Raw genomic sequence first — 27,761 nt, forward strand, 5'->3', positions numbered from 1 at the left:
TGATTTCTCCAGAGAACCTTAACTAATGGGATTGACTTGTTCCTTAGTTGATGGACTTTATATGCTAAAATGTGCACTGGTTTTTCCTCGTAAGTCAGGTCAGGTTGAACTTCTATTTCTTCAGGTTCTATGATGTGTGAAGGATCTGATCGATATCTCCTAAGCATAGACACATGAGAAAACATTGTGGATATTTTCCATTTCCGATGGCAATACTAACTGATATTCCACTGGTCCAACTCTTTTTAAGATTTCATAAGGTCCAATGAACCTAGGGCTGAGCTTTCATTTACATCTAAATTAGAGAATCTTCTTCCAAGGTGATATTTTGATAAACAATTTGTCACCTACTTGGAACTCAATTTCCTTTCTTTTCAGATCCGTGTAGGACTTTTGTCTATCGGATGCCACATTAAGGTTATGTTGGATCACCTGAAATTTTTCTTCCACTTCTTTAATTAGATCAGAACCATAAATATCTTGATCTTTCAATTTATACCAATTAAGTGGCATTCTACATTTCCTTTCGTATAACGCTTCATATGGGGCCATTTTAATGCTTGATTGATAGTTGTTATTATACGTAAATTCTGCAAGGGGCATATACTTCTCCCACGAACCATGAAACTTGATCACACATGCTCTTAACATATCTTCCAAAACATGAATTGTCCGCTCCAATTGACTATCAGACTGTGGATGAAAAGTTGTGCTAAAATTCAACTGAGTACCCAAAGATCCATTTAAAGACTTCCAAAACCTTGAAGTGAACCTTGGATCTCTATCAGATACTATTGAAGATGGTAATCCATGTAATCGAACTATTTCCTTGATGTATAGATTCACATACTTATCCATTGAATAATCTGTTTGAACAAGAATAAAGTGTGTTGACTTATAAATTGGTCCACAATAACCTAAACTAAATCCTTTTTTCTCGATGTCAAAGGTAATCCCGTTACGAAATCCATCGTAATTCTTTCCTACTTTCATTGAGGAATGGAGATCGACTGTAAAAGTCCTCAAAGCACTTGATGTTCAGCTTTCACTTGTTGACAAGTTAGACACTTTGAAACAAACTCTGAAATAGCTATTTTTATGCTAGGCCACCAATATCTTCTTTTTAGATCTTGGTACATCTTGTTCCCTCCTGATGCATAGTCAGTAGATTGTACGTGCTTCAAAAAGTATATCTCTTTTTAAATATTCATCATTTGGAACACAAACTCGATCTCTGTAGTATAAGCATCCATTTACTTTACTTCAAAGTCCTTGATTTCATTTTTTTTCTACTTGCTCTATTCTTGCTAGACACTTATCATCCCTTCTTTGTAACTGCTTTATTTGCTCCAATAATAATGGTCTTAGCTTCAATTTGGCCATCAAAGAACAATTGTCTTCTAACTCCAGTCGAGCATGTAATATACGTAGAGATGCAAAAGTCTTTCGGCTAAGAGCATCAACCCCCACGTTAGCGCTCCCGGGATAATAATCTATGATTGTATCATAGTCATTAAGTAACTCGATCCATCTCCCTTGTCTAAGGTTTAGATCTTTTTGAGTTAGCAAATACTTCAAACTTTTGTGATCCGTGTAAATGTAAAAACGCTTACCATATAAATAGTGGTGCCAAATATTTAGTACAAACACCAACATTGCTAACTCAAGATAATGCGTCGGATAGTTTTTTCATGGGACTTAACTTGTCTCGAAGGATAGCTTACTACATTTCCTTCTTGCATTAATACAAATCCCAACCCATTATGTGAAGCATCACTAAAAACTGTGCAATCCTTGACTTATTATGGTTGTACTAACACTGGAGCATCCGTTAGTACATTCTTTAACAATTCAAAACTTTCGTGGAATTTGTTCGTCCAATTGAAGGGCATATCTTTCTTAAACAACTTGGTCAAAGGAGAGGAAATCAATGAAAAACCCTTTACAAACCTTCGATAATATCCAACCAGACACAAAGAACTCCACACTTCAGAAATATTTCTTGGGACTTCCCAATATAGTATAACTTTAATCTTTTGAGGATCCACCTAAATCCCCTCTACGAAAACCACATATCAAAGAAAAACCACTTCAGGTAACCAAAATTCACACTTAGACAATTTTGCGTAAAGCTTCTTATCTCGAAGTGTTTGAAGAATCACTCTAAGGTGTTCATCATGATCTTCATTTGTCTTTGAATACACAAGATATCGCCAATGAAGATGACAACAAATTAATCGAGGCACGGTTGAAATACTCTATTCATTAGATCCATAAAAGTTGTAGGTGAATTTTTAACCCGAACAACATTACTACGAATTCATAATGGCCATACCGAGTCCTAAAAGTAGTTTTTAGAACATCCCTTTCTTGAATTTTTAACTAGTGATAACCAAAATGCAAATCAATATTGGAAAACACTGAAGCTCCCTTGAGTTGGTCAAACAGATCGTCGATTCTTGGGAGGGGAGACTTGTTCTTTATAGTCACCTTATTAAGCTATCAATAATCAATGCAGAGATGCATCGAACCTCTTTCTTCATTACAAATAACACTGGTGCACCCCAAGGTGATACACTAGATCTGATGAATCCTTTATCCAATAGTTCTTGCAACTGGGCCTTTAACTCACTCAGTTTCTTTGGGGCCATTCTATAAGGAGCCATCGAAATTAGTGTCACTCCAGACATTATCCTAATTTGAAACTCTACCTCTCTATTGGGATGTAATCCTTGCAACTCAGCTGAAAATACATCTGGGAATTCTCTTACTGTCGGAATGTCCTACAATCCTATCTTCTTGACTCAAGTATCCATCACATTAGCAATGAAACTTGACATCCTTGTAACATTAACTTCTTAGATTGAGTCTCTCACTCACCACACTTACTTCTGATCTATAAACACTTTTCAACACTACTCACTTCAATCAACATTAGCATGGTAACGATACAACTAATCCATTCCCAAAATAACCTCAAACTCGTCGAAGGGTAATTCTATTAGATTAGTAGAGAATTCAATTCTCTAAATCCTTATAAGACACCCTCGAGGGATATGCTTTACCCGAGCACTATTGATACATGCACCAGATTGATAGGGAAGCGGTGGAAGGTTAATGAACGTTGCTCTTGTTGAAGAATCAAACCTAGAAAGCTCTAGACTTGATTAAGAACAAAGGGGATGAATAGGGGAAGGTGGCAGCAATAACTAGGATTCTTTAGGGTTTCTTCAAGGCAATAAGATTAGAACAAAATAAACAAAAGATAAAGAAATTGAAAATAAAATGAGATAAGATAATAAAGAAATCAAAAGATCTCCCTTACGAAGGTGGATGGTAAAGATGATTGATGGTGCAGATGGATTTGTGGAAAAATAGATGGATAAGTGTCCTATCGAACCCTCCTAGTCGCAATGAAAAGGCAAACTCGATAAATGGCTCTAACCAACCCTCCTAGTCACGATGAAAAGGAAAATTGGAGTGTGAAGATTAATCTCCCTCACAAGAACTTGAAAGAACTCCAGGAGAAGAAGCTTCGAAGGCACAAGGCAATCAACACTTGCAAAAATGAACTCTCGTTGTATTATTAATCAAAAAAATCTTGAATTACAAAGTTTAATGAAGTCTCCTTTATATAGGGGCTGAGTTCTAAAGGTCCTAAAAAACTAATGAATAAAATAATAATAAACTAAACATATATTAACTCTAATTCCTAATAAAATAATAATAACTAAAGATAATCTTTTTAACCCAACCTTAATTCCTAATAAAATAATAAATCTAATCCTAAAAGATAATGCATCATCCTATATTAAGTTATATTACAAATAATCAATAAAAATATTGAAAATTCGTAATATTTACAAAATCTCGTATTAATCCCGTATAGGATTTTCTGCATGCCTCATCTTCAGTAAACTAGCTATATCTTGAGTTCATAGTATTGGATTGATGCGATTCAAGAACCTTTGGAAAGATAAGAGACAGACGGTCGTATCTTCAGAAGACATCTTGACTAAATAAGATCATGATCCCATTCAAAAAGTCGTCGTAAGTCTACTTCTGTTCTGATCTTCTTTTCCAATGCTTGGACGAGTGGATCATTTGGAAGAGTTATTACTTCTTCCTTTGATGTGAGCCTTGTGATGCATGTATCATCCTCCCTTTCTTCAAAAAGATTCGACCTCGAATCTGAAACATTAAAGGGAGCAACATTAGAATCGTTTAATGATTCATTCACATTATACTTACCGAATAGATATGCTTTGAATCTTCGAGACTTTGTTCTTCTAATAGGTTCGAGTAGAAACATGTCCAAAGAAGCATGTATTTTAGACTCTGGTGCATGTATCATTCCCCCAGTCCTCAAAAGGATTCGATCTCGAATCTAAAAATCCAAGAGAAAAAGACTTAGATGTGTTGAAAGGAAAACTTGTGAAACATTTACCAGGATCAATGTGATGTGTCTTAATACGTTTCAGTCGAGGTTTCTTCTTTGTAGGAACTGATTTCTTGTAGTCTTGAAATCCTCTTTTGCATACAAGTCTTGTAATCTGATGTTTAGGTTGAAATTCAACATGGTGTCGACCACTGTTTGCTTTTTGTATGATTGCTTCAGATAATTTCTCCATGGTTTTATTCGTGTGTGGTGAGAATGAGTGTTTAAAAACCATGTCAATTGGTTTGTTAAAGTAATCTCTTAAGTCTCCTAAGTGTGGTTCATGAATTAAGAATTATCGGTAGGATATTTGTGGATTGTATAACCTGTTTAGCTGCAACGAAACTTATATACAAGATAAAACTCATTAAAAGCACTTTTAAAAGTATGGGTAGAAATATCCGAGTTATCGTGATATACATCTTTTATATGTTCAATTCTTGGAATAGTAGCATGCTTAAGAGTATACCTTTGTGGTGTTGCATCGTCTAATGTGTTTTGCTTACCTCGGTTTGTTACGCACTTAAAGGAGTTGTGTTTAGTATGGATGAAAACTTCACGAGCCTTTCCTTGTAAGAGGGAGAAGAAGTATGGTACAATGTCATTAAAATGAGTAATAAAATACTTACCTTTGGACTCCCGTAAATCATGACTCTTCATTGATATGGCATAGTGATTAGGGCTTTCAGGTGGTAACCCGTCAGGAGGGTCACCTAATATTATTCGACAACTCTTGGCTATGGAAGATGGTGTGGGCCAGTCTCGTGTTGCTTTTACTATTTCATCATTTACATGGATTTCCTGTGAACGAACTATAAAGCCTGTAGAGTTGTTCAAATCATGTTTCTTCATTAAGATGGCGTCACGACTAAGGCTTTCCTGGATGTAGCCTTTTTGTAACAAATCCAACTCTTTGGTTTCTTCGAGATTGTATGTTAGGTATGATAAAACCTTGAATTAGATTGGTTTGGCATTGTTTTCCTCTTTTCAGTGGTAGTTCGTTAGGTAGATCACCTTACACTTCTCGAAAATCCTGTAAAAGAGATGAAAACACACTAGGCAAATCCTTGTTAATGTTAGAAATCGAAACAATTGATTCCCTAAAGCAAACAAGGATGCAAGGTTGTTTGTAAATAAGGTTCTCTCTCAATTCTGTTGTGCTCACACATAGATTTTGAGTCACTCTTTTTTTCTCACATTTAGGTTCACTCACCTCCCATGGGTCATTATTCTTTTGGCTTTTATAACTAGTGACCTCTTTTGTTTTTGCCTCTTTCTCAACTTTTTCTTTTTTTGCTTTCCCTACCTCCTCACAAATTATTATTTGATCTTTAGGGACTGGAAGTGTGTCATTCATTGCTGGTTGTTCTTTCTCCTTGTCAGGTTTGTCATCTCTTGGATTTTTCAGAGAAGATGGAGTAGAAGATGAGGAAGGATTTGAAGGATTACCTTGGTAAAAGGATGAAGTACCTTGGTAATGTTCACTAATTCGAGATCTCCTTTGGATTTGTGCTTCAAATTTTCATTGCATTCTTTAGTGTATCTTCAAGGTTTTCATACCCTTGTAGATCAAGAAGATCAGTGATGTTTGAGTTTAAGCCGACGACGAATCTTGACACGGTGACTTCTTCTTTTTCGGTTATGTTAGCCCTATTGAGTAAGGACTGCATCTCCTTGTAGTAATCTTCAACTGAACTTCTACCTTGTCGAAGTCGGTGTAGTCATTGTTTAACTTCTCGTGTATAATGTGTCGGTAGGAATCGGTTCCTCATGGTTTGTTTGAGGTCGGTCCAAGAAGTGATTGTTGGAATTTGGAAGTTCTGGATCTTTTTCCTTGTTTGCATCCACCAAGTTCGAGCATATCCTTCAAATTGTATGGTGATGAGGTGAACTTGTTTAGCTTGGTGGCAGTCATGGTATGCGAACATGAGATCAACTTTTCCTTCCTATTCGATGTACCAGTATGGATCGTTGTCTCCTTTGAAAGACGGGATCGTGAACTTTGGTTTTGTAAAGAGTTTGGGTGCTTGGAAACGTGGTTGTTCTCGCCCGGGTACCAAAAGTTCAGCATTGTTTGGTCTTGGATTCTGGTTTGGTAGATCCAGTTGTGGTTCTTGTCATTCTCTCACGATTTCATCAAATCTTTCAACTTGAGTCATGAGTCGGGCAAGTGTGGCTAAGATAGCCGTAAGTGTCTTGTTGTTATTGTCGCCCATTCTGAAATCATAACACTCAAAAGAAAATTTTAAAGTAAAATAAAAATAAAAGAAAGAAAATTCAACAAAGCAAGAAACCCTCACAAGTCACTCCAAGAAAGTAACACAACGAGAGGCAAGTAAGCCGATCTTGTACTCTTTAAAACTCACTTTACCAAGTAGTCTTCCACAGTTCGTATCGGAGTTTGATTACTTGCAAAGATTATAAGAAAAACTTAAAAGTTCTAAGAGGCCAAACAAGGGTTAGACTCCAAGAGAACGAGAATGCAAAGAAGGAAGAAATATGAAAACTCTTTAGTCCTACTAACACAAGAAATATAATGTGTTAGATAATGCAAAAGAACAATAAAAAGAAAAAACAAAAGAACCTAAAGCACTAAGAGTCAAAGAAAAAAAAGAACCAACCCAGAAACCTGGAAAACGCTGGATCAACTTGAGCAACATTTTTGAGGGGGTTACCGGTGTCCGAAAATTTTAGAACAATACTTGAATGTTTTTCGATGCGTCAAGAAACCACCTGTAAAATTTCAGACCCAAATACCTTCAGTAGTATCCAGTGGACTCTGTTGAACGGTGAGTCCTCAAACAATCTGTTTTTCTTGATTGCTTTGTTTGAAGGTGTTCTTGATCTCCAAATCTTCTTCCTTTTTGTGTAAATGATCTTCAATATATGAAGTTGCAATCTGGAAATTTTCACCACGAAATTCCTCCTGTAGAATTTTCAAGAAATTCGACAAGATCCTAGATCGAATCTGCCAATGAAACTTGAAGAATGTATTTGAAGGCACTAATGAACTTAGATTTGGGTGAATTTTGGACTGGAGATTTATATTAGGATGAATATGATACCTGGAGAAAATCAGCCCTAAATACCTTCGTTTGCATTTTTTTTTGAAATTTTGGTTTTTTGTGTGTTTTTTTTGCCTTTTTTGTTTTTTTTGTTTTTTTGTAAAAAAATAGCAAACTAACAAGAATGATTTGAATCTAAATTAAAATTAAATAAAAAGAACCTGAAACGACGAATCTTCTCCGGACTAGCTCCGTTTGGATACGTTGACGGTTTTGTGTGCAAGAACAAGAAAGATTGCTTACTTCTTTCCAAGAATCGTCCCAAATCTGATACCAATTGATAGGGAAGCGGTGGCGGGTTAATGAACGTTGCTCTTGTTGAAGAATCAAACCTAGAAAGCTCTAGACTCGATTAAGAACAAAGGGGATGAATAGGGGAAGGTGGCAGCAGTAACTAGGATTCTTTAGGGTTTCTTCAAGGTAATAAGATTAGAATAAAATAAACAAAAGATAAAGAAATTGAAAATAAAATAAGATAAGATAATAAATAAATCAAAAGATCTCCCTTACGAAGGTGGATGGTAAAGATGATTGATGGTGCAGATGGATTTATGGAAAAATAGATGGATAAGTGTCCTATCGAACCTTCCTAGTCGCAATGAAAAGGCAAACTCGATAAATGGCTCTAACCAACCCTCCTAGTCGCGATGAAAAGGCAAATTGGAGTGTGAAGATTAATCTCCCTCACAAGAACTTGAAAGAACTCCAGGAGAAGAAGTTTCGAAGGCACAAGGCAATCAACACTTGCAAAAACGAACTCTCGTTGTATTATTAATCAAAGAAATCTTGAATTACAAAGTTTAATGAAGTCTCCTTTATATAGGGGCTGAGTTCTAAAGGTCCTAAATAACTAATGAATAAAATAATAATAAACTAAACATATATTAACTCTAATTCCTAATAAAATAATAATAACTAAAGATAATATTTTTAACCCAACCTTAATTCCTAATAAAATAATAAATCTAATCCTAAAAGATAATGCATCATCCTATATTAAGTTATATTACAAATAATCAATAAAAATATTGAAAATTCGTAATGTTTACAAAATCTCGTATTAATCCCGTATAGGATTTTCTGCATACACCGTCTTCAGTAAAATAGCTATATCTTGAGTTCCTGGTATCGGATTGATGCGATTCAAGAACCGTTGGAAAGATAAGAGACAGACGGTCGTATCTTCAGAAGACATCTTGACTAAATAAGATCACGATCCCATTCAAAAAGTCGTCGTAAGTATGCTTCTGTTCTGATCTTCTTTTCCAATGCTTGGACGAGTGGATCATTTGGAAGAGTTATTACTTCTTCCTTTGATGTGAGCCTTGTGATGCATGTATCAACTATACCCTAATGGGTTAGTGACAATGACTTCACTACTAATGGATTCTAACTGAATTTTGAAATCTTTCACCATTTTGCTACTAACATAAGAATATGTTGATCCCGGATAATCAAAACCAAAATAGATTTATCAAACAAAGTACCTGCGATGATCTCAGGATCATCACGATCTTCATAAGTTCTAAGGTTGTAGACCCGAGTAGTGGAGCGCACTTCAGGTTGAGTGGATGACTCAGATTGATTCCTTTCTCGATCTCGTCCTTTACCTCTTTGAGGTATAACAGTAGATCTCTCTGACTGTGTCGGCTTTTCAATCATCAATGGATAATCCTAAATAAAATGTCCAATGTCTCCGCATCTGAAACATGCTCTGGAGACCATTCGATATATACCACTATGATTTTTACCACAATGTTGACATCGAGTAGACTTTCCCACTCCTGATTCAACTGATTGAATCTTCTTATCTTTCATAGGATTTGATCCTCTACCTAAGGATGCAGCTGACTCCGATCTAGACTGAGGCTGAAAACTTGAACCTCTACTTATTTTTGGTTGGGATTTACTCGACGAGGAACTAGCTCTCTTATTCCAATGGGTCTTTTTCTCCCCAAATCTTTCATTCTGAGCTCGCTCCAAGGGTTTAGCTCCATTCACCACTTCTTTGAATGTGAAAGATTCAGTGCTAATAATAACTCCTTCAATCTGAGGCGTAAGCCTTCTACGAACCAATCACATGAATCTTTTTCCATAGGAACAAACTCCACTACAAATCTATTAAATTTGTTGTACTCGCACTCTTACTCAAACACAATGTGATTCCCTTGTTTCAAACTCATAAATTCTTGTTTCATTTGTCTGATGAAGTGATCCCCAATATACTTATTCTTAAACTATTTAAGAAAGAACGACCATGTCGCCTGGTCCCTAGTTACTCTCATCGCCACATTAGTCCACCAAATTTGTGCTTGTCCTTGTAACAATAAGATTACTTCATCCAACTTCTCCATTTTAGAACAATGGAGATGTTCTAGCATTATCTTCACATTGATTAACCAAAGTTCCACATAAACAAGACCTTCCTCGGCTTCTCATCTAAATTTCAATGCTCCTAGGCTCTTAAGCTCCTTTATCACATTCATCTTAGGAGTCGAGGGAGTAGACGGTTGGAAAAGTGTCAGAATCACATCCACCGTCCTGAAAAATATCCCTTTATCTTGCACAGGCACTCCTTGATGTGCATGCTCTTAACCATGCCAAACTGGGGCAAGTGAATTACTACTTCCCTCATGTTTATCTCCCGCTTCACTCTGGGAGCCCTCTTCGTCAAACATCTATTAAAATAAAATCACTATTCTATTTGTAAGTACAACATACTAATTACCTTATCATATCAAAGATTTTTAACTTTTAGTTGGAATATACACTTTTTAAAACAAAAACTGCTTTATTTCAAACTTAAAATCAGTTAAACCTTAGCTCTAATACCAATAAATGTAACAACCCCAACCCGTATTCGACCTGGAAATAAATACTTAATAATTTACATAATTACAACACAATATATTTAGAAAACGGATCAGAGCATTACTATTTAAAACTTGGTAATACATACCAACAAAATCACCAAAATAAAAATGAGAACCTACATTTCAAATTGTTCTGATATGATCTTCTACGAGAGTATGATGTCCTCTTCTAGCTTATTTGAACCTACGTGTAAAACATTTACACTCTAAGTCGTTGACTTAGTTAGGTAATAATGACTACAAATGAAAACATTTAAAAACAAGTCTCATTCATTCCATATAAAACATTTCATACTGAAGTCAATATACATTTTACGAAATAACATATAAAGTTACTTTTTCATTCAATTTATATCATTTTATTATTTTATCACAATGCATAATACTGAGAACTTAAGGTATCTGAGTACATTGAGGTTGTGCACTAATCCAGTCACCACTGCTCATATAATTTGCACCGAAGTGCCACATATAATTTGTCCCGAAGGACCACGTATAATTTATCCTGAATTACCACATAGAAATATCCCGAAGGACCACATAGATCTGTCCCAAAAGACCGCGTAGAACCCTCGACTTTTAGCATGCCAACTATACCTTTAATTCTTGTACATATACCTTGAGCTTTAACCATATAATTATGTTTTATTTCATTATTCAAAGTATGTCTTATTCTCATAGAGTACATTTTTATCAGGTACTTTCACATAGATCGCATTTACATTGCACATAGGTTGTTTTCACTTATAGTACAATCATATACATATAGAATCAAAAAAATATTTTAAAATACACTTTATCTAAACTATAACAAAAAAATTGCATAAATAAATAAATTGATTTCGATCAAAAACTTCGAGGTTGGCTTATCGCAAGCCGTCCTTATATCTAATGTAAAACAATTGATTACACTCATCTTTGCCTCAAGCAAGTCCTAAACAAATCCTTTTAACTTTCGTTCAATCTCTTTGCTATATCACTTCGATCAGTACGCTTTTGATCCAAATCTACACATCAATATATCCAAAATCAATACAAGATTTCCATTAATGAATAATCACTTAGTACTTACATCAACAAAATGAAACACTTAATTTAATATTTCAGGCTGAATAGTATCGGTACTCCTCCTATAGTACCGATATTTCTCTTCTAGGGTACCAATAACCACTTCAGTATTGATACCATTTAAGCATTCTAGAATTCCATTTTTGATTACGGTATCGATACCTCTACATAAGTATCGATACTCTTTAAATCAGTATCGATATTGATTATCCGATCAATCCAATTTTCCAGCAATTTACCATTATAGTATTGGAACTGTTCTTCCAGTACTGATACTCTTACCCATATTTCACATATTTCATTTTGAATTTTACTCAAAACTCACTTAAATCTTTTACCCTTAGCTCTATTCAAGTCTTTAAACTCCATAACACTTATCCTACGCAACTTATGTGCATTGATCGTCTTTTAGCATATAAATTTCTCCTTATAACAATTAGAACTAAAATTCACACTAATTATTCAAACATGTTCCTAATCATTTATAATACTTCTAACTTCTTCATTAGACCCTTTATAATTCAAATTTATCCTTATAAATTCAAATACTAAACCATATCATTAAATCCCTTAAAACCACATTTTACAAATCCATTAATATTTCACTAATCTCTTAGTTTTATTAAACCTTAAGCTTTCCTTAAGCTTCCATATCACTTAAGCCTTCAAAACCAAACTAAAAATTTGAAGAAACAACCATCTTGAATTCAACTTACCTTAACAATGGAGTCACGGGACGAGAAAGAGAAGAAACCTAACTTTTAGATATTTCTTTCTTATCTCTATTTCCCACATGTCTTAAATCCTTTAAATTGAATTTTAAATTCATTTCTTGCAAAAAGGGCATCTTTTCCCTTCTACTATTCCATATTTAAAATTAAGTCTTAAACAAAATTTCTAAAATTAGTCCTTTAACTTTTCAACTTATTCCAATTAAACCATAAATTTTAAATTCTTATATTTTGATCATTGACCCGATGTTTGGGGTATAACATGTTCAACCAACTGAAAGGCGCTTGTGTGTTCTACAAAATAGATTTGAGGTTAGGTTATTACCAGCTAAATTCAAGGATGTTGACATTGTCAATACCGCTTTCAGGATAAGGTACAGTCATTACGAGTTTCTAGTGATGTCGTTTGGACTCACCAATGCCCTGACGGTATTCATGGATTTAATGAATTGGGTTTTCCATCCTAATTGGATCAGTTTATAGTGGTCTTCATCGATGACATTATGGTGTTCTCTCGGTCTTAATAAGAGCATGATCAGCATCTCTGTATCATTTTGCACACTTTAGGAGTGTCAATTATATGTCAAGTTTGGGAAGTACGAATTTTGGTTCAATGAAGTGGCATATTTGGGTCATGTTGTAGCAGTAGATGGCATTCGAGTGGATCCCCAGAAGATCGAGGCAGTGTTAGAGTGGGAACATCCTAAGAATGTCATTGAGATGCCTAGTTTCTTAGGCTTTGTAGGGTATTACCATCGTTTCGTCAAGGGTTTCTCTGTGATTACGACACCCTTAACCAAGTTACTTCATAAAGGAGTTTTGTTTATATGGAACGAGAAGCATCAAGAGAGTTTTGATCATTTGAAATTGATCCTCACGTAAGCTCCCATTTTGACCCAACCGAAATCGGGTAAAGACATCACCATATTTAGTGATGCATCATTAAATGGGTTGGGTTGTTCATTGTTGCAAAAAGAGAAAGTTGTGGCATATGCAACTCATCATCTCAAGCCTTATGAAAGAAACTATCCTAATCACAATTTAGAACATGTCGCAGTAGTTTTTATCTTGAAGATTTGGAGACATTACCTATTCGGGGAGAAGTGTCACATCTTTATGGATCACAAGAGCCTTAAGTATCTGCTCACTCTAAAGGAGTTGAACTCGAGGTAGCAAAGTTTGGTAGAGCTTTTGAAGGGATATGTTTGTCTAATATACTATCATCCGAGTAAAGTATATACTATGGTGGACGCTTTGATCAGAAAGACCGTAATGGAGTTGGGAGCTTTGCTAGGACGCATGAGATTGATGGACTCAAGTTGTCTTTTGGCCGAGTTGAGAGTTAATCCCGATTTACTTGGTAAGATTAATAGGTTACAATGTTCGAACGACTGATTTAAGTTCCAAGTAGAACAAGTCCTTCGAGGTGAAGCCTCAGGTTTCGATTTATGCGATGGACGTGTACTATTCTTCCGAGGGCATTTATATGTACTGACCAACAGACAACGTTGTGACAAGATTCTTCATGAGTCTTATTGTATTCCCCTCTCTGTTCATCTGGGTAGCATCAAGATGTACCAAGAGCTCCGACCATTATATTTTTGGTCGGGAATAAAGAGGGAAGTGTCCAAGTTTGTCTTTAAGTGCTTAGTGTGCCAACAAGTCATGGCGGAACATCATGTTCCCTCAAGATTGCTGCAACTGATTCATATTTCACAATTGAAATGGGAGAGAGTGACAATGAACTTTTGTAACTGGTTTACCAATGTCGAGATTATGGCATAATGTTGTTTGGGTTGTACTGGATCAATTTCCCAAATCTTTTCATTTTCTCCCAGTTCGTATAGATTACCCATTAGAGAGATTGGCTCAGCTTTACATCCGTGAGATTGTGCTGTTGCGCGGGGTCCTCATCTCGATTATGTTCGATAGAGATCTATGGTTCACCTCTTGATTCTGGAAAGCACTATATGGAGCTTTGGGTACTAAACTAAATTATAACACCACCTTTCATCCTCAGAAGGATGGGCAGTCCGAATGGGTTATCCAGATTTTAAAGGATATGCTCAAATACACCATTTTAGACATTGAGGGTAATTGGGAGGATCACTTACCATTGGTGGAGTTCGCATACAACAATAGTTTTCAGGCAAGTATCAAATGGTTATGTATGAAGCCTTATAGGGCGTAAATGCATAATTTCATTGTGTTGGATGCAGTTTAGTGAAGGAAAGATTATAGGTCCCAACTTGATACTGGAAATTAAAGAAAAAGTTTAATTGATTTAGAGTCGGTTGAAAGAGGCTTCTGACATACAGAGGCCGTATGCCAAACTGAAGCGCAAGAATATTAAATTTGTTGTGGGAGATAAAATGTTTCTTAAGATTTCCCCGTGGAAAAAAGATATTTCAGTTTGGACGTAAGGGTAACTTGACCCCGCAATTCATCGGACCATATGAGATTTTCAATAGAGTTGGGCCAGTGGCTTATCATTTGACGTTGCCTTCAGAACTAGAGCGCATTCACAATGTGTTCCACGTCTCCATGCTTTGAAGATACCAATCCGATCTATCCCATGTTATTCCCTTGAGAAAGTTGAAGTAACGCAAAACTTAACTTATGAGGAAGAACAGATCTAAATGCTTTCTATAGACATCAAGGAACTGCGAAACAAGAGAATACCATTAGTAAATATTGTGTGGAGGAACCAAGTCATTGAGGAGGTGACATGGGAACCGGAGGAAGATATGCAACTTTAATATCTATATATATTCTATTTAGGTAAATTTTGAGGACAAAATTTCTTCTTAGGAAGGGGGAGTTGTAACGCCCCGAATTATGGGTTAGGAGTTTCGGGTTTGTTCGATCGAGCTTTGGAATAATTATTCATTTGTTTATAAAGCTTTGAACCCAAATAGATTTGATTTGGTCTTGAGGTGAGCCCAACAAGCTTTAAAAGGGGTTTTCCTAATATTGGGCTAAATGAGAAGGGACTAGGAGAGTGATTTGACCAATTTTTGAAATAAGGCTGAAATCCCATTAATTGGGATGATATCACCATTTATTTCATGCCATCTCTTTTACTTCACCATTGCTTTATCTTCTTACTCTCTTCTTACCATCTTCTTATTCCCCAAGAATTCAAAAAAAGGTCCAAGATTTAAGAAATCCAAGTATCCATTGTGAATTCTAAGGTGAGAACAACATCCTATATCTTCTAAGCTTCAATTTGAGATATTATTTGCAAAGTTTAGGTGATATACCCAAAAACATGTTTAGTATGGGTATGTAGGTCATGGTATGTGCATTTTGGTATGTTTAGTTCATGAAGTATGTTAGAGTAAATTCATGGTGATATTCATATTTGTGTGTTGCAAGCATGAAAGTTGGCACTTTTAACCTCGAAGACACTAAATAAGACTTCAAAATCGTTTGTTAGTCTTAAGGGAATGAATGGGTGAGATTTGGGAATGGGTGAGATTTGGGAATGGGTGAGATTTGGGAATGTTTTCGTGCTCAAAATAGAGCACCCAAGTCTGTCAATATCGATACTGGAAGAACAATATCATTATTGTTCTTCGTGGAATGCAAAAACCAAGTAATTTATAAGGGAAGTATCTATAAACCCTTCAAGGAGTATTGACACTCAGATGGTTAGTATCTATATTGTGGCATTTTTTAAAATTTCAATGCCAAATTTTGTATCCATACTCATGGGAGTATCGATACATAGGGTAGAGTATCGATACTCCTCATAGGAGTGTCGATACCATAATATTTTTAAAACATCGAAACAAATTTTAGTATCGACACTCATCTGAGTATCGATACCCAAGGGTCCACTATTGATACTGTTTTATAGTATCAATACCCACGATAACTTTTGGGCAATTTTGGTTATTGATTTGGGTATTCGTGTTGAGTAGTTTTGAGTTCGTATGAGCTAAAAGTATTCAATACAAGTGAAAAAAATCAAGGTTGTTAATTTTCATCTAGAAATCCAGCAAGATAGGATGACATAAGATTGGCCTTTGTTTGACACTCGGGAAATGGTTCAGACACCTGAATTATTAAAGAACTATGACGATCATCCTTTGTTGTGAGTATCCATATATTGTTTGATGGTACGCATTCGATGCGAGTAAATTCTGGGTCGTATCAGTATGAATTTTGATGCACGTAAATTTCAAATTATACCTTATGCTCAACTAGGTTTGGGATATGAAGTTATGATGCATGTTCAATTCTGATCCTCAACCGACCTCTCGAGAATCCATAATAGGATAAGGGCCCTAAGATTTTATGCATGTAAGATTTCAGTTGTTTCCCCGGGGCTATCACGTTTAGGTAGGCTAGTGTGTGTCAGAGATGCATGTAAATTCCTCCGACTACATCTAGTCCTATCTCATGTTTGTATGTTTACTTAGCATGTTCATAACTTACGCACCGGCATGTTCATTTAATGAATGCATGTAGTATTGTTCAGTTACTCTCATGGCACTGATCTTGTGAGCTCGGCGTATGGAATGTGTTTCCGTGCACAGGTTATTATAGGATTATTGAGGAGCTTATTGCGTCAGTACATTCCAGACCATATGATTTGTAGAGAATGTCTTGAGTATTTGTAGAGGGCATGTATTTTATATGGACCTTTGTACGATCGAGTCATAACTCTATTTTGGTTTATACTCTATGGATTTATTTGTACGTATTTGGAGACTCCCATATTTTTTAAACTCGATCTCAATTCCACACAATTTATGATGAATGATTTTGATGTTAATAAATGTTTTAAAAAGAAATTTTTGGGTTGACCATTTCAGTGGTTTCGTGTGACATCGTAATCCATGGATCCTCGGGTCAGACTGGATTAGGGTGTTACAAGTTAGTTAGCTCCAAGAACGACAATGAAACACCACTCGAGTATACTTCTGCTGTCTGCCCAACAGAAGTATCAGACCGATACTCAAATGGAAACATTCATTCATCAAAGACCACACGCCAAGAGAGATAGATTTTACCATCCGATACCAAGAAAAAATAACCATGTTAGCCACTATAACCAAGAAACGTATAAGGTTGAAAGCGAAACTCAAACTTTGTCGAGTTGAACGAACACAAGCATAGAAAACACCAACATACAAATACCCATAAATGAGTATATTGAGGTGGTCGTGCTAAGAGTTTTTCTAATGGAGACACATTACTTGAAACCTTAGTCGATAATCTATTGATTAAATAAGATGTCGAAACAACCACATACGACCAATACTTCAATGGTAAAGACGCTTGAACTAATAACTTGATAGCCACATAAACAGTGTTGATGCTTGTATTCCACGACACCATTCTGTTGAGAAGTATGTTGACATGTAACACATTGAAGTACCCAATCACTTTTAAGCACTCTGGACAAACTCTGAAATTCACCACCCTAAACACTTTGAAGTGCCTTAATAGAGACACTAAACTGAGAATGCACCAATTTTTGAAACAATTTAAAATCTATAATCAACAAACCACTACCCAGGATGATTTCTAGCAGCACCACTGTCATTGCTACCATGGCCATGCAATCCAATCAAAGCACAACCACCTTGCTCAGACCCTTTAGCCATCGAACACACATAGTAGCGCATTAGAATGATAAATGCATATATTAATAACAGAACGGTTGATCGAAACACGATTTTCATGAGTAAGAGCAACAGTTCCAACATCCAGAAAGGTTTTATCAAACCTGTAACAGAATCATTCTACAGGATGGCCAAGCTTACCACAAAGTTGATAGAAAACTTGTTACGCCAATGACCACGGCCCCCATACGAACTAGTTTAAGCATGGCCACACCCATCTTCAGAAGAGATTGATTGAACCGATCCAGCAGAACACTCAGCTCCCACAGACGGCACAGTTTTATTGCCAGAAGAGTCACCAACTGAAAGCTTGGACATATTAGCACTGACCTGAAAGTTGTCAAGGTGCTCAAAGTTTCTTTGCTACATTTCAGCATCAATAAACATGAAAATTAAACACTCCAGAGAAAACGACTATTGACTTGTGGTTATGACCACAACAAACGATTGATATTCAACCAGAAGATCGTTCAAGATGGTAACGACTTACTCATACTCAGAAACAGATTTTATATAAGTTGTCAACGTATCGCAAATCTCTCTAATCTCCGATATATATGCCTGCATATTTTGTTCACCTTTCTTTACAAGCTTAAGCTAGTAGTGAATATTCATAATGGCTGAAAGAGATTTGCTGGCAAAGAACGTTGTGATTTTCACCCAGATTTCAGTTGTCATTTTTGCTTCAGTGAGATGAGGAAGAAGAGAGACGTTGACCATGACAGCAACCAAGAGACAAGTTCACTATCTTATGCAACAAAAACCTCATAAGCATCATTTTGCATAGTGGATATATCAGCAAGCATTACAGTCGCAGATGAAGGTCGAACATCACTGGTAAAAAGCATTTCCAACCCGATGGTTACTCACAGTAAGCAACACTTGTTGCTTCCACATGAGATAATTAAACTCATCCAAAGTGACACTCACCTTCTTGTTAGTGAACATATTGTCATCAGAAACACCTGATGCCCGTATCGTTTACACATACTTCAAAGAAGATTGGAAAACAAAGAAGTACGCGACTAAGATACCATGTCAGTTTTTGATTTGGGTAAACTATGCCAATAGTCCCCTTTATTTGTAGTCTAACTGACAATGGTCACTGATTTTTAATTAAGTTCGCTTGGTCCATTCTGTTATTAGTCTATTCAGTTTAAGTCTTCCCATCATTAACTTTCATTAACCCATTAACAGAAGTCTGAATTGGAAATAAAACATTAAAAAAATATTCAAAAAACTCAAGTTGAACATTCAAAAAATCCACCCCTCTTCTTATTCTTCTTATTGGTTATCATTCGAGAAGACATTCATTAAAATATCTAGGTTTAAATGAATTCATAACATATACACAGTACATGAAACATGAACAAAGATAACACATAAGGGAAAGGCATCAGAAGTTAGTGTTAGAATACAAAATCGAATGAAAAAGACAAGTATGATGAACCAAATGAGGATGACGATCCAATAAGGGTTGACCAGGGTCAAGGGAATGAAAACTTTTTCTCCACAGAGGTTGTCGAGCTTCAGCCATCGTACAAAATCCAAATAATTAAAAACAAGGTTTAAAGATCAAAAGAGAAGCATACATACAATCTTCCTCTTTTTCTTCAGCTTAATCATTTACATCATCATAATTGCCATCAAACCTCTTTTTTCTTACATGACTTTCTATTTTCTCGAATCTCTATTTCCATTCTGAGTTGCCATAAATCTCCTTATCCCCTTTAAGATTCTTACCAGTAACTGCAACCCCATAAATATATAAAACTAATCAAGGTTTTTAAAGTAGAAGAAAAGTAAATGAAATACTGCTTCCTGCAACTGAGAAAGCTTGACCATTAAGTTGCCATTACCGATTTTTATCGTCCCCGTTGTCTTGCAAAAATGATAATCTTGCAAAAACATATCACTAAGCATACTAATTATGGTTATATCAACATCACCATACAACATACCAACATAATATACACATCAAAACGTCAAAATGATGTAAGATTTACGTAGTCACCATTCATGAGTTTTTGGAAAGAGATTTACACAAACAAAAGCTGAAGATTTGTAACCCCTAAATATGATTTCGATCCTCTAAGTAAAACGAGTTCCTGGAAAAATAAACTTATATAGCTTAGTGAGGTAGTCATAAACATAATATTACTTAGGGTGAAAAATTCAATCATCATAACAATAACATGACATTCTTTTCATCTTCAACAATAAGCATAACAATGAACATATTTAACATCATGTCAAGACATTAAACATGAGCCCAATGGTATATTTTTCGAGTTATGGATATGCAAATATCACCGTCATTGCAAATATTGCGTATAGCACACAATAATAGTCAATCCATCCATCTCTTCTATGAGCATATGTTCGACCATATCATCATTTATCCGTAACTAATGAGACCAAAATCTAAACAATATGCGTACAAATCATATGGACTCTATAGCATGTCAATTGTATCTGTTGAACTTATTTTGATAATGCAATTAAGGGCAAAATGTTTTTGGACTTCATTGAATTTATTCAAAGTTTTCAAAAGTAATTCAAAGTCCATTAAACGAGAATTTGAACACAAAATCAGTTTTTCTGGGTTAGCAGTACATATATTGTTCTTGCAATATCAATAATGGATGAACAATACCAATATTATTCTTGCAGTATCAAAACCAAATAGAAGAGGGGTATCGATACGTATATGGTAGTATCATATTGTCTATTGTTTTCGAAGGTGTTCAAATTTCAATAGGCAAAAATATTATTGATACTCAAAGGAGTATCGATACTCTTACATAGCAGTATTGATACCATAACCCCTAATTTCGATACTTCCCAATCCAACAAACATTTAACGACAATCTTATTTAAAAGTTACTAGGGTAGTACCAATACTCCTAGCTCGAGTACTGATACTCATTGGTCTGGGAAATTTTATTTTGTAGATTTTAAATTTCCAACGGCTCCAAACTTCCTCCAGCAGCTAGAAATGGTCACAACACATTCCAACATGTAAAAACAAGTTGAGGACACTTGAAGAAGGTTACAACACCAATCCAAGTAATTCACATCAACGGAAAAGCTCTTTCAATATTATTCTTCTTTTTCTCTCGTACATAAAGTATTTTAGTGAGCTTAATATATAAACACCTACCTTTTAGTCGTTTTAGAGGTTTTCTTGTGTACACATTTTTTATACTTTGTAAAAGGGAGTGGTTCTATCTTAGCCATTTAATAGGGAATTTTTAAAAGGTGCTATTGAGCCTATAAAAAGAAAGAACAAATTAGTGAATTTGTTAAAATCTTTAGTGTGGAGCTAAGGTAGTGGATGTAGACTTCATTAAGGAAGTTAAATCACTATAAATCATTGTGCCTATTTTCTTATCTTTTCTTCTCAATTCTCAAAATTTCAAAAAGCCAATTAACTCCCTCTTTGCCATATTTTTTGTTGATCGATAAAGCAAACAATATCCCCAAATTGACAAAGTAACCATTGACACTTTTTATCAATAGCATAACTTACCATAATTATGCTTGAGCTCATAATCTCAATATTCATATACATGGCCTCATAGGCTCGGTTTAATTCCATAATAACTCTCAGAAATCACCATAATCAGAGCATTCACTTAGCTTTCTTAAGCTCACTTTTATTTTTCAATGTCATTTGCAAACTTTTAGCATTTGGAGGATCAATGAGAAGTGATTACGAGTGATCTTTGACAAGACATTTATCCAATTATATAAGGTTTTATAACAAATAAGTATCTAAATTATATCATATTTTTCATTTAAGTACCTAAGATATTTTTCTGGTCAAAATAGTTACCCAAACTATTTTATGTCAAAATAGATACCAAACTATTCAATCTTTTTCATCTAAATTCTAAAAAAAATTAACATGTGTCATTAATTAAAGAATGCTTTAGGTACTTAGATTAAAAAATTGAATACTTATGGTACTATTTTGACCCAAAAAATGCTTTAGGTACGTATTTTGACTAAAAATTATAACTTTAGGTACTTATTTTGATTAAAAATACTTTAGGTACTTAAACAAAAAAGATTGTATACTTTAGGTCTTTATTTGTTATATAAGCCATTATGTAATAACATGAACTTTTGGAAAGGTGATATGGGAATTATCTGTCGACACTATTTTTCACCCGGGCGGGGAAAGATTGATACCGACTCAGGGTTTCTTTTTGAAAAGATTTTTGAAATGTAGGGAGTCACCACCAATCATCTAAGATGCGATTGGGACACCGTAAAAACAGGGTGATTTAAAAAAAAACATTTTAATTTTATTAAAACATCGAGTTTTAAGGTCTACGAAAATCCAGAAATTGGGTTATGGAGTCAGTTACGCGTGGGGAAGGATTAGCACCCCTACAAGCGCTAAAAAATTGGTACTTAGTTGATTACCCTATATTTAAAATCAAAAATTTGAGTTGGATCTTTATTTAATTTAAAAATCATTACGGATGCAAAAAAGTTGAAAAGGGTATTCGTTTATTAAGGTCAATAACTTTCACCCCTAGCATAAACGCGGGAGATATGTTATTGTACCTAATAACCGGACATTGCCTTAATTTTAAAAAACATGATGCGGTTTTGAAAATAATGTAGACTTATTTTGGGAATCACCAGTAGTCTCCCGTGAGCATGATTGTGGGGGGATATACTATTAATTCCCTAATAAGTGAACATTTCGTTAGGGCTAAAAATAAAACGCGATCAAACAAATTTTATTTATCCTAATTGAACTAAAAGTAAATTAAGGTTTTTCTATCTTAAAGTGTCAAATTATGAAAATTAAAAGGCCTAAAGGCTAAAAAATAGAAATGTATGTTCTAATATTAACCCTAGTTGATTTTTAAAGCGATTATTGAATCGAATAACTGCAGTGGTCCCTTGAGCATTTACGCGAGGGCCGACTCGGATTATTCCCTAAATTAGGGGGACTATATTAAAATCTATCTAAAAGTTGAGGCTCTATTTAACCTATTTAATTATGTCAAAATTAAAACACTAATTAAATTTCAAGGCCTAAAAAGGTCAATTTCTAAAAGATTTGAAAGTCTAAGGACCTAGATTGATAATTTCTAAAGCTAAGGGCTAATTAAAAACCTAATTATTAACTAAATTATTACACTTAAAGTTTTTTAGAGAATATTAATTATTAATTAATTTTAGGATCGAGCAATCAATTCGAGTAATCGGGCATCTTATGCGAAAACTCGACTCGAATTGCTCCCTAATTAAACTAGAGTGTCGTCTTAATTGATAAGCTTGATTCGAGGGTTAATCTAATTTAAAACTAAATCTAAGAATTTAAACTATGAAATAATGCACTATTTAAACAATTTATTTTAAAAAAATATCAAATAATAAAAATAAAAAATAGTAAAATAAAAATAACATAAAATAAAAATAAGATAAAGAGAAAATATGAGGACCTATTTGCATAAATATAAAATTATCAACTAAATGGGAACAACTTAAACATAAAATGGGACTTAAATAAATTAAATTAAAATTCAAAAGCTAAATCAAAATAAAATAAAAAATAAATAGATTAGGGGAAAAATAAAAAAAAACATATTAAATTATAGGGACGTAAAGGAAAATAAACAATTTATTTAAGCCTAACAAATCTGTTAAAAATAAAAAGGCAAAATTACAAAATCGATCCACAAAATTTTTAAAAAATAAAAGGTCACTACACATGAGCAAAGTGTAAAAATACGCTAAAAGTAGGGGGATTAAAAGAAAATTATACAAAAAAATAGAAATGGTAAAATCACAAAACCAGTTCCTTCCAGTGACCTCTTTGCAAAAACAAAGGTAAGTTAGGGACCTAAGTGCAATTTCCCCTAACTTATTTTATAAATACCAATCCTTGGTATTTTTTCATTTCAAGCAAAAAAAGAAGAAGAAAACAAAAAGAAAACAGAGAAACATGCTCCGGCCGTTGCACACGGCGACCGAAAACACCAAAAAACTCCCAAAAACCCCCAAAGCTAGATCTAACCCCCTAAGTCCTCCTTTGAGGCTAAAAATACTGAAAAAGTCCCTAAATCCGAATGAAAGTCCCTGGCCCTTCAGCTCCCCTTTGGACTCGGGCGACGCGTACGGCTCGGGTAAGATTCCGATCTAGCCTTTTTTTCGTTATTTACTATAAAATTGGTTGGATATAGTTGTTAGTTTTTGGTTTCGAAACTTCATTTTTTCCTTTTTAATTATCATTTGAAAAATGGATGAGTTTATTCGAGAGATAGATATATATATATATATATATATATATATACAGAGATGATTCGAAATAGGAAACAAAAATACTCGAAAAAAATAAATAAATCTTGAATGTTTTACTGCTTTTGAAGAAAACAAAGTTACAGTGGTTTTTTGGAACTGAGAGAGAGAGAGCTTTTACGGGTTTGTTGGTTGGGTTTTATACCCATATTACAGAGAAATTCAACTAATTCAATTTGTTTGTTTGGTTGTTGTTTTTGTTGAGATCGCGTGGAGTGTTGACATAGCTTTGCTGAGACCGGTGCAGAGCGAGAGTGGCTTTTGGTTGGGGCAGCAAATGGTGGATGCTGACTGGGGGTGATGGATGACTGGTTAGATAGATCAGGTCGGGTTTGGTTTGGACTCGGTTCTATTCTATCTCAAATTTGGTATTGGGCTTGAGGTATGTTGGAAAATAGTGCCCACAACTGCCCCTCTTTGCTCGTCGTCGAGTCCTTGCTGCAAATGATGTCATCTTGCTCCGTTCTTTTGGCTGAGTCTCCATCTTCGGTTCTTCAATCTACGAGTTTTCTCATCATTGTTTTTTCGCTGGAAATGTTGATCCCTCGAGTGATGTGTTACTGATTCAAAATGACGTGAATCGAGAAAATGTTGAACAAGCTCTTCATAATGAATTTTCTACTAGAAATATTGGTCCCTCACGTGAGGCGTCGCTGATTCGATGTATTGTGAACCAAGCAAAGGAATTATTGATCCTCAAGCGAGGCGTCATTGATTCAAAGTGTTGTGAATGTAGCAAAGGAAATGTTATCCCCTCTGATGGGGCATTGTTCATTTTAAGAAAAATAATCTCAAGTGAGATAAATATTCTGTTTCGAGTGAAACTATCTCAAGCGAGATAAAATCTTCTGTTTCGAGTAAAACTATCTCAAGCGATAAGTTGATCCCTCAAGTGAGGCATTGTTGATTCGAAATGTTCTGAATCGAGCGATAGGTTGAACAAGCTCTTCTCATTATAAACTTCTTCTCCGTCTGTCGGATGAATTATTCTCATTATGAACTCTCCATTTGAAGTGTTAATCCCTCAAGCAAGGCATCACTGATTCAAAATACCGTGAATCGAGTGATAGGTCGAACAAGCTCTTCTCATTATGAACTTCTTCTCCCTCTATCAGATGTGTTATTCTCATTATGAACTCTCCATTTTGAAAATGTTGAAAACATCCTTATGGACGGCCCAAATGACTTATCATCTTGATCAAAAGACTTGTAGATGACCCAAAGGATTTAAGCATCATGCTTGAAATACTTATTGATGGCCCGAAGGACTTACTCATCAAGAAACCCTTGAAAATCAGGCCTAGTTTCTTAAAATCTTTCGTTTTCAGTTATCATCAAGAAACCCCTAAAAATTAGGCTTAGCTTCTTAAAAAAATTCTTTTGAAATAATCATCAAGAAACCCCTCAAAATCAAGCTTTGTTTCTAAAAACCCATTTGAAAACATCAAGAAACCCATAAAAATCAGGCTTAGTTTCTTTTAAAAATTCATTGAAATCATCATCAAGAAACCCCTGAATATCAGGCTTAGTTTCTTAAAAAAATCTTTTGAAAACATAAAAAAACACCTAAAATTAGGCTTAGCTTCCTTGAAAAAATTCTTTAGAAATGATCTCAAGAAAGCCCTGAAAATTAAGCTTAATTTCTAAAAACTCATTTGAAAACATCAAGAAAACTCTAAAAATTAGGCTTAGCTTCTTTTAAGAAATTCTTTGAAAATCATCATCAAGAACCTCTGAAAATCAAGCTTAGTTTCTTTAAAAAATTTCTTTTGAAAATATCTTGTAATTTGGGCAACGGGCCCCCACACAAAAGTGATAATTCTTGTTGGTTTGGGTTCCTCAATTCTTGAGGTTTTGTTACTCGGAATATAATTCCCTTCATTCAAGGCTTGAGTTATGTTTTTTTCTTCTATTCTTTTCTTGAAAAATCTGTAAAAATGTGTTTTGATGCAAAGATGCAAATTCATGTGTATATATTGCATGTTTTTCTTGGTTAATAGCAGTGAAATTTGCTCAAGCAATCTTGGTTCCCTTCTTGATTTGTTCGTCTCCATTATCCTCTCACACCAAGGTATACCATTGCATCTTTATGCAAAAATATGCTTTTCTTGCTCTCTAACATTCAGATTCTTTACCCCAACTTCTAATTTTGATCCTCTAGGTCTGAGAGTCCTCTGCAATTTCCAAGGTAAAACTCTCTAGAGAGATTGTCCTGTTTGAAAATGTTTTCTTTCTTTTTATTTTCAAAATACGGAAAAATGTCCTTCTTTTAGGTTCACAATTGAAACAAATCACAGAACATGAGTTCACTAAATATCAAGAGAATCAACAGTTCTTTTAATCTTTCAAAGTTATACCTCTTTTACATGTGTCAAAATTGATGGGTTGGTTTCAAGTTTGCTCCTTTAAGTTTCTAAGGTTTTAGTCATCGAAATGTCATTTGTTTCGGTCCCTTTGAACCTTCTGACATCCCCCTCTTCATTGGCTTTTCATTTTAATTAGATGCAGACAAAATGACGCAACTAGCATAATCAATCACTAGACTTTCTAGAACACTTCTATTTTGGTTCTCTAAAATCTTTAATTTGTTCAACCTTCATAGACTTCCTTTAGCAGAGGTAGTTCAGGTACATCAGTCTAAAATATAAAATTCCTGATTGCTTGTGTGAAGTCGACTATAACAAGTGTTCCTCGATTCCCTTATTCCATTTTCATCGAAACTCATTAGTAGATCAACTTGATTTAATTTGCCTTTGTTTGGCTAGCTGAATTCAACTTTATTTTATATATTATGATCGCCTTCATTGGGCTAGCTGAAGGGTTCATCACATCATGAGATCTTCGACGTGACAATTGTAGTAGAGCAAACACCAAACTGCCTAGTATCCGAGTAATGTCATGGTACGAATGAAATATATTCATAAAGTCATGCCTTTTTAGTTTCCTCTATAACTAATTGCTTTAGTGGAATAGCTCAACTTTATTGTATAATAATAATTTATTAACCTTTTGAGGATTCATATTTAGAATTTCTTAACCTCATCGAGAAGAACTTGTTATAGTCTAGGTGTCTTTGATAGTCAAGAAATACCACATTTAGAGCTCAATTCCCAAACAACTGACTGAAACTAAATTCGTATACTCCACTATTCCATTTGAGAAGATTATGATCATCATTGAACATCTTCAACAAAAGTGTAGTCTAGGAAGTTTTCCAATGTCATACACAAGGGATGCCCCATTTAGTTTGCTCCTATTCATACCTAAATGCCAAGCCTTTTGATCATTTCCTCATGAGAGGAGAAATCCATAGTGGTCCCTGCAAGAGAAGGGTATGGGGTTTGAATGTATCATCTGTGGTAAGGTTAAGAGTCCTTGTTTTATCAATTTTCAATCTTGTCATTTTGACAAAAATCTATAATTCTGATTTTTAAAAGATCTTTTAATCTAGTGGATATTTAAAGAATTTTGAGTCTAAAAATTATCCATTGATCATAACATCAGTAGGTAGCATTTTATTTAAAATGTTCGATTGTCAAGTGACTTACAAACCTTTTAACGAAAAGAGAAAGAAAATAAATTCAAATAAGACAATATGCGAGTGCCTCAAAAGTTCCTAGTGGCTG

This window comes from Hibiscus syriacus, unplaced genomic scaffold (assembly GCF_006381635.1).
Source record: "Hibiscus syriacus cultivar Baekdansim isolate YM2019G1 unplaced genomic scaffold, ASM638163v2 tig00110151_pilon, whole genome shotgun sequence".
Classification (NCBI taxonomy): Eukaryota; Viridiplantae; Streptophyta; class Magnoliopsida; order Malvales; family Malvaceae; genus Hibiscus; species Hibiscus syriacus.